The sequence below is a fragment of the Austrofundulus limnaeus genome, unplaced genomic scaffold (genome assembly GCF_001266775.1).
Source record: "Austrofundulus limnaeus strain Quisiro unplaced genomic scaffold, Austrofundulus_limnaeus-1.0 Scaffold117, whole genome shotgun sequence".
Lineage (NCBI taxonomy): Eukaryota > Metazoa > Chordata > Actinopteri > Cyprinodontiformes > Rivulidae > Austrofundulus > Austrofundulus limnaeus.
The window spans coordinates 331,585-346,463 of NW_013952519.1; positions in this window are offsets into that span (position 1 = coordinate 331,585).

Below are 14,879 nucleotides of genomic sequence, written 5' to 3' on the forward strand. Positions count from 1 at the left end.
CACACACACACACACACACACACACACACACACACACACACACACACACACACCAGATACAGCCCAAGTTCAGCTGATTTTTAGCTCCTTTTCTTTGAACATTTTCCTGACTTTCTGTCCAAACACAAGCAAATGATGAGAGTCTGACGGCAAAGATTTACCTTCTGTTTCTGCTTTTTATGCTGCTGATATTTGACAAAATCAAGAAGTGGAAAAAGCAAAAAAGATGTTGTATTTCCTCCTGAGGTAACAGCCAAAATGAAGACGACACGTTAAAAAAACAGCTCTCTCATTGGAGGGTAGCTGACCAAAAGTTTGATTTGATTGTTTTGTTTTTTGTCTGCGTGATCAGCTGGTCTGTTTTATTGTTTATCCTCTGGACAGATTAAAGCCAATAAAAGTGAGTTTTGGCTGCTGTTGTATGGAGTTAAATTAGAGCCAAAAATGTTTTTTTAAACTGAAGGAAAAATGTCAAAACTGAAAATATTTGAAACTAAAATAATTACAAACTGAAAAAAATTGTATATATTTTGATTACATGACAAAGAGCCTGACATTTTTTAATTAAATAATACAATGGCATGCCTTACCCTGTTAATTCTAGGATACAACAGTCTACCATATTTTTTAATTTATGACGCAACAACCTGCCATATTTTTTTAATTATATGATACAATGACCTGATATTTTAAAATTATAAGACACAATGTCCTGCCATGTTTTTAAATTACATGATACCACAGCCTGCCATTCCTGGTTACTTATGTGATACAACGGCCTGCCATACCTCGTTATTTATGTGACACCACAGCCTGCCATTCCTGGTTACTTATGTGATACGATGGCCTGCCATACATCGTTATTTATGTGACACCACAGCCTGCCATTCCTGGTTACTTATGTGATACGATGGCCTGCCATACATCGTTATTTATGTGATACAAAGGCCTGCCATACCTCGTTACTTATGATACAATGACCTGCCATACCTCTTTAATTAAATGAAAAAAACAGCTTGCCATACATTATTAATCACATGATACAGTGTCCTGCCTTATTACGTTAATTGTATGATACAACAACCTGCCATATTTTAAAATAAGACACAAAGGCCTGCCATGTTTTTAAATTACATTACACTACATCCTGCCATACCCTATTACTTATATGATACAATGACCTGCCATACATCCATGACTTATATTATGCAACTTGACAAATTTTAAAAATACGCCACAATGGCCTGCCATACTTCATTAATTAAAGAATACACTGGCATGCCAAATTTCCTATTTTATGATATGATGCTCTGCCATACTGCATTTATGGTATGATACAGCTGCATGCCATACATATTATTTATACAAGTATTTTTAAACTCTTTTTTAAAATCAGTTTCAAACGTTTTTGTTTCAAAACTAATTTTGAGTTTTTGCAAAATGTTATTAATGTTATCTTTCCAAAAATGCACTTTCATTTTAGTACTTTCATGATGTAGTTCTTCCATGATGTAGTACTTCCATGATGTAGTACTTCCATGATGTAGTTCTTCCATGATGTAGTACTTCCATGATGTAGTACTTTCATGATGTAGTTCGTCAATGATGTAGTACTTCAATGATGTAGTACTTCAATGATGTAGTACTTCCATGATGTAGTACTTCCATGATGTAGTTCTTCCATGATGTAGTACTTTCATGATGTAGTTCTTCCATGATGTAGTTCTTCCATGATGTAGTACTTCCATGATGTAGTACTTCCATGATGTAGTACTTCCATGATGTAGTTCTTCCATGATGTAGTACTTCCATGATGTAGTACTTCCATGATGTAGTTCTTCCATGATGTCGTTGCGTCTCTTTGCTGGGGTTGTGGTTTCTGTTGTGAGTTCTGCACAGACCTGGCTCAGCAGGTGGAAGAAGATGATCCAGGTCACCACAGGACCTGGCTTTGTTTACATCTTTTTGTTTACATGTGGTGAATCTCTGGATGAACACATGAACCGGCAGCTTCGGGCTTTATGTGATCACAATAATGTCACAGAGCTCAGATCAATTAGGAGCAAAGGGGCGATGATGACGATGGCTGCAGCCCACCCACTGGGGAGCTCTTCATCCTCTCACTTCCAGCACGACTTCCAAGGACAGGTCTGGTGTTTGACGAGCCGAAGGCTGGGGGGGGGGGCTCCAGAGCAGCCACCTTCTCTCTTGTGACAGGTGATAAAGTTTGAAATGCCAACCTGGCGCTCTCCAGGCGCAGGTGTGGAGAATATGTCCAGGAATAGCCGAACCCTCTGTTCACAAGTCTGTCGACGCCACGGCAACAAATACCGCCCCCCGCTGAGCCGCCGTCGGGCCGGAGACGGTGACGCGTGTCACCTTGCGTTACTTTTTTTATCTGCTCGACTTTCTTTTTTTTTTTTTAGGTTAGACTTCCTGCTGGAGTGTTTGGTAAATTATTTTTCATCAACCTTTGGAGGGAAAAGAAACAAAAACAGGTTTTTCATGTAAATGTGGAAGTTGATCGTTTTACAAAAGGACAGATGCTCGACTGTGTTGCTCACATGTTGCCATCTAGAGTCACCGTCAACACATTTTCAGCCACGCAGCATGGACACCGTGTTTACACAGGATCATACTCTGGGTTTTTTGTTGTTGTTTTTTTTTTAGGATTCCCATGCGAATTGCAACCTTTTTATTTTAATTTGTCATCTAAAGCTTTGTTTTCATTTTTATCAAGATTTTTTTTGCTATTTTCAGCTTTTATTTAGCATTTTGCCATTTAATGTTTACTATATTTTTCACTTTTAGTTTTTAGCCAACCTTTTGCCATTTTTAACTAGCACTTTAGCATATTTCAGCGTTAGCCCCGATGCTATCACCATATATATGTATTAGCTCAGCGCTGCACATTCTCCTCTCATCACTGAGGTCCTCCATCCACATGACAGAGAGGGGAACACAAAAATGACTCAGCTGCAACTGAAAATATGGATGGAGGACCTCAGTTTAGCTTGTTTGTTGCACTAGCGCCGAGCTAATACATATAAGGCAATATAGTGTCGGCGCTAGCACAAAGGCTAGCAGTCTAATCTGAGGTTGTTCTTCCATGAAGCAGCTCTGTTGTCCTCCATCCTTATTTTCAGTTCCAGGCTGAGTCATTTCTACCTTCTCCTCTCTGTCAACGCTCTCTGGTTTCATTTAAAAGAGTCGATCATCAGATATTGACCAAGATTAACCTTCAGGGTGGATATAGCTCGCTAGCAGTCTCGCACCGAGGACCTATCCACGTTATCATTTACCCAGAATGCTTTGTGTGTAAATAAAATGGCTCCGTCCGTGTTAAAATATATTTTTAAAAATTATAAATCTAAACAGCATTTTTACAGTCTTTATTTTATTTTAGCTAGTTTTTTGCTACATTTAGCTACCATTCTGCTAAATTTAGCTTTTAGCTAGTCCTTTGCTACATTTAGATACCATTCTGCTACTTTTAGCTTTTAGCTAGTATATTGCTACATTTAGCTACCATTCTGCTAAATTTGTTTTGTAGCTGGTCCTTTGCTACATTTAGCTACCACTCTGCTACTTTCAGCTTTTAGCTAGTTTTTTTTCTACTTTTAGCTACCATTCTGCTACTTTTAGCTTTTAGCTAGTTTTTTTTCTACTTTTAGCTACCATTCTGCTACTTTTAGCTTTTAGCTAGTCTTTTGCTACATTTAGCTACCATTCTGCTACTTTCAGCTTTTAGCTAGTTTTTTTCTACTTTTAGCTACCATTCTGCTACTTTTAGCTTTTAGCTAGTCTTTTGCTACATTTAGCTACCATTCTGCTACTTTTAGCTTTTAGCTAGTCTTTTGCTACATTTAGGTACCATTCTGCTACTTTCAGCTTTTTGCTAGTTTTTTTTCTACTTTTAGCTACCATTCTGGTACTTTTCGATTTTAGCTAGTGTTTTGTTACATTTAGCTACCATTCTGCTAAATTTGTTTTGTAGCTGGTCCTTTGCTACATTTAGGTACCATTCTGCTACTTTTAGCTTTTAGCTAGTCTTTTGCTACATTTAGGTACAATTCTGCTACTTTCAGCTTTTAGCTAGTTTTTTCTACTTTATTTTACAGTTAAAATAAGTATTTATCAAATAAAGTCTAATGTTACAACTAATCATGGATCCCTTTAAAGCTTCAGTAAAACAAACACGCTGCTGATCCACTTCCTGTTCTCTTGACTTACCTGTGATGTTGCAGCGCTCTCACATTAGCCTCCTGACCACGGTCTCTGTGAGGCGACGGGGGCTCAAGATGTTTTCAAATCTCCGCAGCTAATGTCTTGCTGGGGGTGGCCATCTGTTTCTGCAGCTCCCAGCGAAGCTGCGCCGGAGACGGGCTCCTGGCTGCTGCCTCCGCTCGGCCTCTGTTGGGGGTAATAATATGTGCTGGTTCTGGGAGCCCAACTGGTGTCCACGAGTTTGTCCTTTACCGCCACTCATCCTTGTCCCAGTCACGCCACGGCGAGGGCAGGGAGCCACGGCGTGATGGAGTGGACTTCAGGGGGCTGCTTTTTATCACAAATGAGGGGGTTCTGGGATGCCAACATGGAGCCTCTCTCTTCAGACTGCAGTTATTTCTCATTATGGTATAAATTAACTTTATGACTTGTTTTTTTTTCCCTTCAGATTGTGAGACAGAGAAGCTTCAAAGACATTTTCTGTTAAATAGTAAAGAATTAGTTATTTTTCAGTCGTGGTGCTCCACTTCCTGTTTCTGTTTGAATCTTATTTGATTTCTCGTCTCAAGTAACAGCAAAATATTTCATCAATTAAATGGAAGAATTGTTATGAAAGTTTTCATCTTTAACTGATTAACTTATGGATTCAACACAATTTAAGACAACTGCTCAAAAAAAGGCATTTAACTCAATTTTACAGATACTGAGCTAAAATATTTTCTCAACATAAAACAATTTTTGTTTAAAACCTTTATTATATGTATCAAACTTACAGAAATGCATGAAGTCTTTTATTTATTTATTTATTTATTTATTTATTTTACAAATGGAATAGCTTAAAAAGTATTTCACTGTACTATTATGTTGCTAATCTCAAATTTAGCTTTGGTGACCATCTTGGATTATTTTTTATTTGAATTCAGAAAACATTGAAGGTTATTAGTGGCTGTTATACAGATTTTCAGTTTTATGTGTCTAAAATTGATTAAAATATCTCTTTTCTCCAATTAGCATTAGCCCTTTACTTAACGTTAACTCAGCATTGCTTAAAAAATGGCTCAGTTGTAACTATTAAAAATTAGCTTTGGCAGCCATCTTGTATTTTGTACTTGTGTTCAGATTTAAAGTTTGTACTTGGTTACTATCATAAATATTCTCAGCTGTGTATGTTTTAAAATTGTCTTTGTGACATATGTGTTAGCTTTAGCCGTTAGCTTATACTGGGTTTAGCAATCACCACAAAAAAACAGTTTTAGCTGAGTATTTTTTCAAACAGCTGATTTCAAGCCTTTTAAATTTAACTTTGATGGCTTAGATATTTTTTTAAATTTGTAATCTGTCAGATACCACCACACTAAAACTCTTCTTAATGTCTAAAAATGTTTTATTTATAGTATTATTTTCTTTTCAGCTTAGGTGGCTGTTTGATATTCAACGTTCATAATATGTTGAAGATTATTGTTGGTTACCTTTATACCAATTTCCATTATTATGTGAATAAAGTTGGTTGAAGTATATATTTTTCTCAAATTAGCATTAGCCTTTAGCTTTGAATTTAAATCAGCTGTGGTGGCCATTTTGCATTTTGAATGTTCGTTCAGATTTTGTTAAAGACTGATCTTGGTTACTAATATATGAATTTTTAGCAGTTTGTGTTTAAAAATGGCTGGAATATAGCCCTTTGTAAAAGTCTGTTAGCGTTAGCAGTTAGCTTAGATGCGATTAGCAGCCACCACAAAAAACAAAAAGTTTCAGCTCAGCATTTCTTTCAATCAGCTCAATTATAGCTGAAATTCATAGTAGTTTTTATTTATTTGTACATGCCCCCCCCCCAAAAAAACACCTCGGGCACCTCTAGCTAAAAAGTCTAGCTGCGCCCCTGCTTTTGCATCAATCAAACCATCAGTGGTTCTGGGTCAGGACTCACATTTAGGCTCCTGCAAATGTGCTGATTTGGACACGGAGCCCTTGGAGGTGGTGTTGGATGGGGGGTGGGTGGGTGGGGGGTGACCGCAGCCATAGATCAGGGTAATTGTGACATTAGGCAGCAAATTGGAGCTAAAATAACCAGATGCGGGGGCAGATAGCCACGTCCCAGTCCAGCGACGTTTCATCCCAAGTTCAAGGAGAGTTCAAGCAGAGAGAAGCGACCGAAACCCCCGGCGGGTCCGAGCACCCGGACTCCTCCGGAAATTAACTTTACAAATATACGATTTCCAAGGGGTGTGATCGTCTTCACGCTTATGGTCATTCGTGCCTCATTTAATTTTCCATAAGTCTGTATTTTTCTTGGACTTTTAGGAGGAGATGTTACACCTAAGGCTGGAAAATCATTTCTTTTTTTTCTTTTTTTTGTCTAAAAGCTTTTCTGTGAAAGAAAGTCCCGTCCGGTGTGAACCGTAAGAGATGGAGGTCATGTAAACTTTTACGACGGCAATAAAACCTCCGCCCACCGTCCATCCATCGTCCACCTTCCATTTATTCCCACGTCAACAACTAACGAAGAGAAACAGCGCACACGACGCTGCTGATTAGACAACGATTGTTCGTTTATTTTCACCTGTTGAATCAGTTTTTGCTTTTAGCCGTTAGTGTAATAAATATGAGCCCCGCTCTCCGGCGGGGTCGGGCTCAGACCAGTTTAAGACGACGACTAAAAGCATCATCAACCTTCTCACTGTCTAACGCCGCGGTCCACAGACTCCGCCCCCTCCCCTCGCTCTAATTAAAGTGATCCAACATCTCACAGGCCAGTGAACACATCTAATGGTCTGAACCCCTCCTGCCCCGTAACCCCCCTGCTCTACAACCGCACACAGACACACAACACTTCCCTGTTTCTAGGGATCATGAGCCCCCGTGTAGAAGCCTCTTCCTCCTGACCCCGACTCCTCCCTGGGTCTGACCCAGGACTGGGGTCGGTCTGGGACCTGGAGAGGTCAGAGGACTTCGCTTCTTTGTTCGGGACTGGATGAAAAGGCTTCAGTTGCTGTTTTAATCATCCTGTGATGACTTTATTACAGTTCAGAGTTTGTATAGAAGCTTAAGAAGAACTTAAACACTGAATCATTGGTGGAAAAATAAAAAATAACATTTCCCGTTGACCACGGGCATCTAACTCATTTTCACCGAGGGCCACCTGGGCATCATGGTTGTAATTAACTTCAATTAAACACGTAAAGTCACGTTCCTGAGCCCAGCTAACAAACAACAAGAGCTCTACCTGGTGTTTCATGCATAGAAACAGCATTTACCTCTTATAAACACTGAAAAGAACTACGTGTACAAATGACTAAATGTGAAATAATACGGAAATATGATTAAAAGTAGAAGTTTTAACAGGGAAATTCCCACTTCCCAGTACACTCGCAGCAGAAGTAGATGGCAAAAATGCCGAGTAGGGTTCTTTGCGGACGACTAGACGTTAACGATGAAAGGCGGTTCACAACAGACACACCCGATTGGACGACCTTTTTCAGGGGACACATCTGATTGGACGAGCAAAAAGGGGGCGTTACCTGACACCACACCTGATTGGACGAGCTAAAAGGGGGCGTTACCTGACACCACGCCTGATTGGACGAGCTAAAAGGGGGCATTACCTGACACCACACCCGATTGGACGAGCTAAAAGGGGGCATTACCTGACACCACACCTGATTGGACGAGCTAAAAGGCGGCGTTACCTGACACCACACCTGATTGGACGAGCTAAAAGGCGGCGTTACCTGACACCACGCCTGATTGGACGAGCTAAATGGGGGCATTACCTGACACCACGCCTGATTGGACGAGCTAAATGGGGGCGTTACCTGACACCACGCCTGATTGGACGAGCTAAAAGGGGGCATTACCTGACACCACGCCTGATTGGACGATCTAAAAGGGGGCGTTACCTGACACCACACCTGATTGGACGAGCTAAAAGGGGGCGCTACCTGACACCACACCTGATTGGACAAGCTAAAAAGGGGCGTTACCTGACACCACACCTGATTGGACGAGCTAAAAAGGGGCGTTACCTGACACCACACCTGATTGGACGAGCTAAAAGGCGGCGTTACCTGACCCCACACCTGATTGGACGAGGTAAATGGGGGCGTTACCTGACATCACACCTGATTGGACGAGCTAAAAGGCGGCGTTACCTGACATCACACCTGATTGGACGAGCTAAAAGGCGGCGTTACCTGACATCACACCTGATTGGACGAGCTAAAAGGGGGCGTTACCTGGGATATACATATATAATTTATACATAATAACAGCCGGCAGGTTAGCTGCTGGTATTATATGTTTATATGAAGAGACAGTGTTGGACCCAATGTCTTCATTCATTATTTGTGGACATGTTTATTAAAAATACCAACCCGATGTCTTCATTTATTATTTCAAAATCAGTTTTGGCTGCTAAAGTTTACGTGAAAGTAGTCAAAAGTGAAAGAAAAATGAAAGAAGAGAACCAACTTTTTTGAAAAACAGAGCAACACAACCAACCAATCAGTGTTTATGCGTAGAAACAACTACTCTTCAGAACAGCGTACTTTGAAACTGCAGAGAACCCCTTCTCAAAAATGCAGCAAAATGGAGGTTTTAAGTTCAAGTTTATTTATGTAGCACCAAGTCACAACATACGTTGTCTCAGAATACTGTACATAAAAAGAACAATCTAAAGAAGAAAGCAGCAGATTGTGTTAAATCCTGAGCAAACGGTGGAGAGGAAAAACTCCCTGCTAATCAGGAAGAAACCTCCAGCAGAACCAGGCTCAGGACAGGAGACCATCTGCCTCGACCGGCTGGTTGGAGGACAGGAAAGAGACACAGACAAACACAGAAGAACTGGTCCAGGACTGGTCCAGGTGCACCTTCTTCTGGAAGAGACAAAGAAAAAACATGATAGAAATAATTACAATAAACATGTAGAGAACACACACTAAAGACAACAGCAGAGTGAAGAAAAGGTTTTACACAAATGGTGACTACTTTTAAAACCTGTGCAGCTCCACCTAGTGGTGGGATGCTGTAATTTTTTCTGGTAAAATAACCAACATGCATTCTGGGAGATGTAAACTGTGCTTTAAAGCAGCTTATTTTAATTTTTGAAGTTCTTGTCAACCACATTTGGCCCGTTTGCCTTGAGTTTGAGACAATAAAATCAACCATTTCGTAGTTAGAAATACGTTTAGTGAAGCCTAACGTTTCCAGTCACAGATCAGCTGATAAAAGCTGAAGTTCTGTGAAAACTCTACTGGAATTATGTAAACTCAAAAAGAAAAAGTTTGAGCAGAAAAGCCTAAGTAATTTTCATTTTCCCCTGTGAGCTAGCAAAGCTGTTTTTCTTCCAGCTGATAAATCTTAAAATATTTTTTCCTTGTTATAATAATATAAATTTCTAATTAGATTAACCTAAAAGTGAGATTCAGAGTAAATATCAATGAGTTTTTCTGTTTGCCAAATCAAGGTATTTCTCTGGAACCGCTCATTTCAGGATGATCCAGGTATCAAAATGTAGCTTAAAAGTCAGGAAAACAAAAACATAAGTTCGATGGGTCACACTGACAGTGATGCTTGAGCTGGAAATCCTGCACCAATCGAGAGGATTTTATCGACAGGAAGACAGGCGTGGTAAAGAAAGAAGTGCAGGAATATTTCTTAAAGAAAAGCAAAGAATTTCAGCCAAGAAAGACAGAAACACAAACAACAACACAGAGGAAAGGAAGGGAAAAGAAAGACAAACAGATACAGTGAAAGAAAACAAGGAGGCGAAGCGAACAGCCTGTGTTTGGTCATTTGGAAACTCCTCGTCGTCTTGGATGATGTTCCCCTGAACTCAGTGTGTGAGAATACACACACAGACACACACAGACACACACACGCTGGCTGCCACGCCTGGAGTTTCTCCTGCCAGGATCAAAAATGAAGTGGTCAGTGGACAGCTTGGCTTGTCACAGGAAGCAGTGGGCGGCCGTGCCACATGTAGCTCAGAGGACGGGTCAAGGAGGGGCGGGGCATGGGGTGGGTGGGTGGGTGTGTGTGGGGGGGGGAAAGCCTCCCACCCACCCCCTGTTAACCTGATCTCATCACGCCACATCTGTTCAGCTGTGAACCTGCGAGGTGCAGGTGCGCACGGCTCGGTGTCGTCATCCATATTTGATGAGTTCAACAGATTTTTTTTTTGTGTTCGGTTTGAATTTAACATTTGTTTTTTAATATTAGCCCCTCCCCCTGCATTCCTGCCCCCACCGTCTTCTGCATTAATGACCACACGACTGCCTTTTGACTTTGAAAACTTTTAGTTAAAGAAACTGCAGGCAAACAAAAATAATCAGACCGTATGAAGAATATTACAGCTTCTAAACATCAGTGGTCCTTACTGAATAAAAAAAGCAGCTCATGATCAGCCCTCAGACTGTGTGCTGTGAATGACTCTCAGCTACTACCATGCCAAATTTTAGCTCAATATCTGTTAAATAGCCTGAGTTAGGGTTCATTAAGATTGGTTAGATGTGGCCCACCTCGGTTTTTCATCTTCTACTGCCAATCTGTGGTCGGGTTGTGGAGGTAACGGGTCCAGAAGAGAAAATGCCACAACTGGCCCAGTTGTGGTTTGGTTTATAAGGTCACAGTCTGTCAATGCAACAATTGGCCCAGTTGTGGTTTGGTTTATAAGGCCCAAATCTGTCAATGTCACAACTGGCCCAGTTATGGTTTGGTTTTATAAGGCCCAAATCTGTCAGTGCCACAACTGACCCAGTTGTGGTTTGGTTTATAAGGCCCAAATCTGTCANACTGGCCCAGTTATGGTTTGGTTTTATAAGGCCCAAATCTGTCAGTGCCACAACTGACCCAGTTGTGGTTTGGTTTATAAGGCCCAAATCTGTCATTGCCACAACTGGCCCAGTTGTGGTTTGGTTTATAAGGCCGCAGTCTGTCAGTGCCGCAACTGGCCCAGTTGTGGTTTGGTTTATGTGGCCCAAATCTGTCAATGCAATAACTGGCCCAGTTGTGGTTTGGTTTATGTGGCCCAAATCTGTCAATGCAATAACTGGCCCAGTTGTGGTTTGGTTTATAAGGCCCAAATCTGTCAATGCCACAACTGGCCCAGTTGTGGTTTGGTTTGTGTGGTCCAAATCAGTCAGTGTCACAATTGGCCCCTTTGTGAATGGGCTTACAGGGCTTAAAACTGTGAATGCAACAACTGTCTGCAACAACTGTCCCTTTTGCTATTTAGTTTTTGTGGGCAAAATCTGTCAATGCCACCGATGGCCCAGTGGTTATTAGGTTTACGTGGACCAAATCTGTCAATGTGTCAACTGTCCCGGTTGTAGTTTGATTTATGTGGCCCAAATATGACAATGCCACAACTGGCCTGGTTGTGGTTAGGTTTATATGGCCCAATTCTGTCAGTGCCACAACAGGCCCCTTTGTGGTTTGGTTTATAAGGCCCAAATTTGACAATACCACAAGTGGTCCAGTTGTGGTTTGGTTTATGTGGCCCATATCTGTCAATACCACAACTGGCCCAATTGTGGTTTGGTTTATAAGGCCCAAATCTGTCAATACCACAAGTGGACCAGTTGTGGTTTGGTTTACATGGCCCAGATCTGACAATGCCACAACTGGCCCCTTTGCGGTTTGTTTTATGTGGTCCAAATTTGTCTAAACCACAACTGGCCTGGTTGTGGTTAGATTTATATGGCCCAATTCTGTCAGTGCCACAACTGGCCCCTTTGTGGTTTGGTTTATAAGACCCAAATTTGTCAATATCAAAAGTGGCCCAGTTGTGGTTTGGTTCATGTGGCCCAAATCTGTCAATACCGCAAGTGGCCCAGTTGTGGTTAGGTTTACCTGGCCCAAATCTGCAAATTCCTCAACTGACCCAGTAGTGGTTTAGTTTACTTGGCTAAAATCTGTAAGTGCCACATCTGGCTCAGTTTTGGTTTGGTTTATGTGGTGCTGGCCCATGCATGGTCCTGCTCTGGTGAACCACATCTGGGCCACCAAATTGTTCTTTGTATCTACATTAGACATTAGTTCTTTGTGGGATCTGGGCCGAGTACTGGTGCGTTTTGTGAGCCTGAACGGGGCCAGATAAATTTTCTTATGTGGGTAAATGACCCCTCCAGAGTTCTGGGTCTGGCTCGCGGAAGTGAAGTATCAATAGAGCACCTTCACAATAAAAGCATGAAAAAATAAAGAGCAGACACCATCAGACAACACGATGTTTTAAGTTTTCAAACCTGAAGTCTGAAGTTTTTTTTATTTATTTTTTTTATCGATGCCAAACACAAACCGCATGTGTGAAAAGCCCCGGAGACATTTTAGCCTCATTTATTCAAATCGTTGTGATTTTTTTTGCACACGTCTCTGCCGGTCTGACTCTCGTTTTCTTTTAGCAGTTTGTTGTTTTCGTCTCCGCCGCCCCGCCGCAGAACACAGAACAATGTTGGCACCGAGCAGCCGAAGAAGGTGTAACGTCTCGTCGTTTAAAGGCCAAATAATTTCTTCTGTGGGAGTTCCTGGAAAGGAGGCCGGTGTGAAAACAGGAATATTTATTAGGCTTCCACAGAGAAACATCAACAAGGTGTGAGGATCTATGTCAGTGTTGTGTTTTTAGCTTCTTTTGCTGCTCCTGAGTACTCCACCGACGACCGTTTGTAAAACTTTGCAGGTGTTTTTATAGATTATTGTACATGTATCAGATTTTAAAGAGATGATGGTTTTCACCTGCGTTTGTTAGCAAAATATTTCATAAATTACTGGACTAATTTTAATGACTCAGTATTTTAGCTTTTAGCTACAGTTTACCTGATTTCCAGCTTTCAGCTGCTGTTTTCCTCATTTTAGTTTTTAGCTACGGCCTTGCTGAATTTAGCTTTTAATCTATTTTATGGTTTCGGTACTTTTAGCTTTTTTATTGCTCTTTTTTTTTTTTTTTTTTGCTTTCTAGTATTTCTTAGCTCATGGTAGCATTTAGATAAGGTTTTGCTAGTTTCGGCTTTAAATGATAGTTTTGTCAAGTTTTTTCTACAGTTTAGCTACTTTTAAATTCTGTGACATTTCTCCACATTTACCTTTTCACTGGTTTTACTTATTTAAGCTTTTAGCTTAGTTTAAATTTAGACTTTTGCTGGAATTGTTTTTGTTTGTTTTGCTCTTATTTCTAGTTTTAGCTGGTTTTGCTGGTTTTGGCTTTCAAGTATTGCTTTGCTAATGTTAGCATTGTTAGTTTTAGCTTTAAGCTACAATTTATTATGTTAACTTTTTTCTACAGTTTAGCTACTTTAAACCGTCATTTCCCTACATTTAGCTTTTTACTGGTTTTACTTATTTTAGCTTTTAGCCACTGTTTTTGTTCTGTTTAGCTAGGGTTTTCACTTTTAGCTTTTTGTTTTACTTTTGCTACTTTTAGCATTTTGCTGCAGTTTAGCAAATTTTTTGCTTATAGTTTAGCATATTTTAGCTTCCAGTTACAGATTAGCAAACTTGAGCTTTTAGCTGTTGCTTTGTTCATTTCAGATTTTTGCCACGGTTTCAACTTTTAGCTTTTGGTTGCAATTTTCCAGATTTTTTTTCTTTTATTTATGGATTACTGTATTTTAGCTACAGTTTAGCCAACTTTAACTTTCAGCTACTTTTTTTCTCATTTTATCTTAATGAAACACTCAAAGTTTGAACTTCTGGAGTCTATTAAGTTCAAGATGGCCGCCACAGATTTTAGCAAACTCAAAAATGGCGGTACGTCAGTGAATTTAAACACACTGAGCTAAAGTTTGATGTGGTAGTAGCTGAGAGTTAATGTTAGCTTCAAGGTTTGACTCAAACGACTACAACGCTGGTAGTTTCTAGAATTATGTACAAGAAGTCAGCTGTTCATTTAAAGTTAATCAGAGTTCAGTTCCAACCTCCTGATTCGTCCAGATTCAGACCCACGAGCCAATCAGCTTCCAGGAAGCTCTCATGGTCAGAGCATCCAACCGACGTGGGCTTCAAGTTTGCTCCAAGGCTCAGAACAGAAGATCAAAGTGAAACGTTTTTATTTTTTTCTTAAGTTTTGTAAAGAATGATGTAATTTTCATTCAGTTTCTCAGACTCTGGCTGTGAAGATGAGAGCGCAGCAGCCTGGTCCTGTCGGTGAGCAGAGGTGGTCTTCAGGCGCAGAGGGAACCTGTAATCGAAGACATGAAGGGACAAAAAGAGCCGTGCAGGTTTTAACAATCCCACGTCAGCAAGGCTCCATCAGCCGTGAAACCAAAAGGACCCGGTGATTTATCCGGCGGGGGGTGGGGGGCGAAGGCAGCGAGGAATTATCCGTAAAGGTCATCCTCAATTTCTGTCCAGAAATGATCTTTTCCCGCTCCGTAATAAACATTTATCTGATGCTTTATTGGCTTTATTACATCTGACAGTTTAGTTAAGCTGTTTCCATCCAGCGCCGCCGCCGGTCCTGACAGCTAACGTTGCACAGAAACTTCCTTTGCCCAGGTTTGTATTTAGTGGGTTGACAATGGGGGGGGGGGTCCGGACCCCCGGCGTTATTACCTCTGTGAGACGGAGGCCCTCGCACACACGCTGGTCCACATTTAGGTGCCCATAAATATGCCTTCAACACACGGCGGAGCAGAACGGGCCGGCGCCGCAGCCAGCTGGAG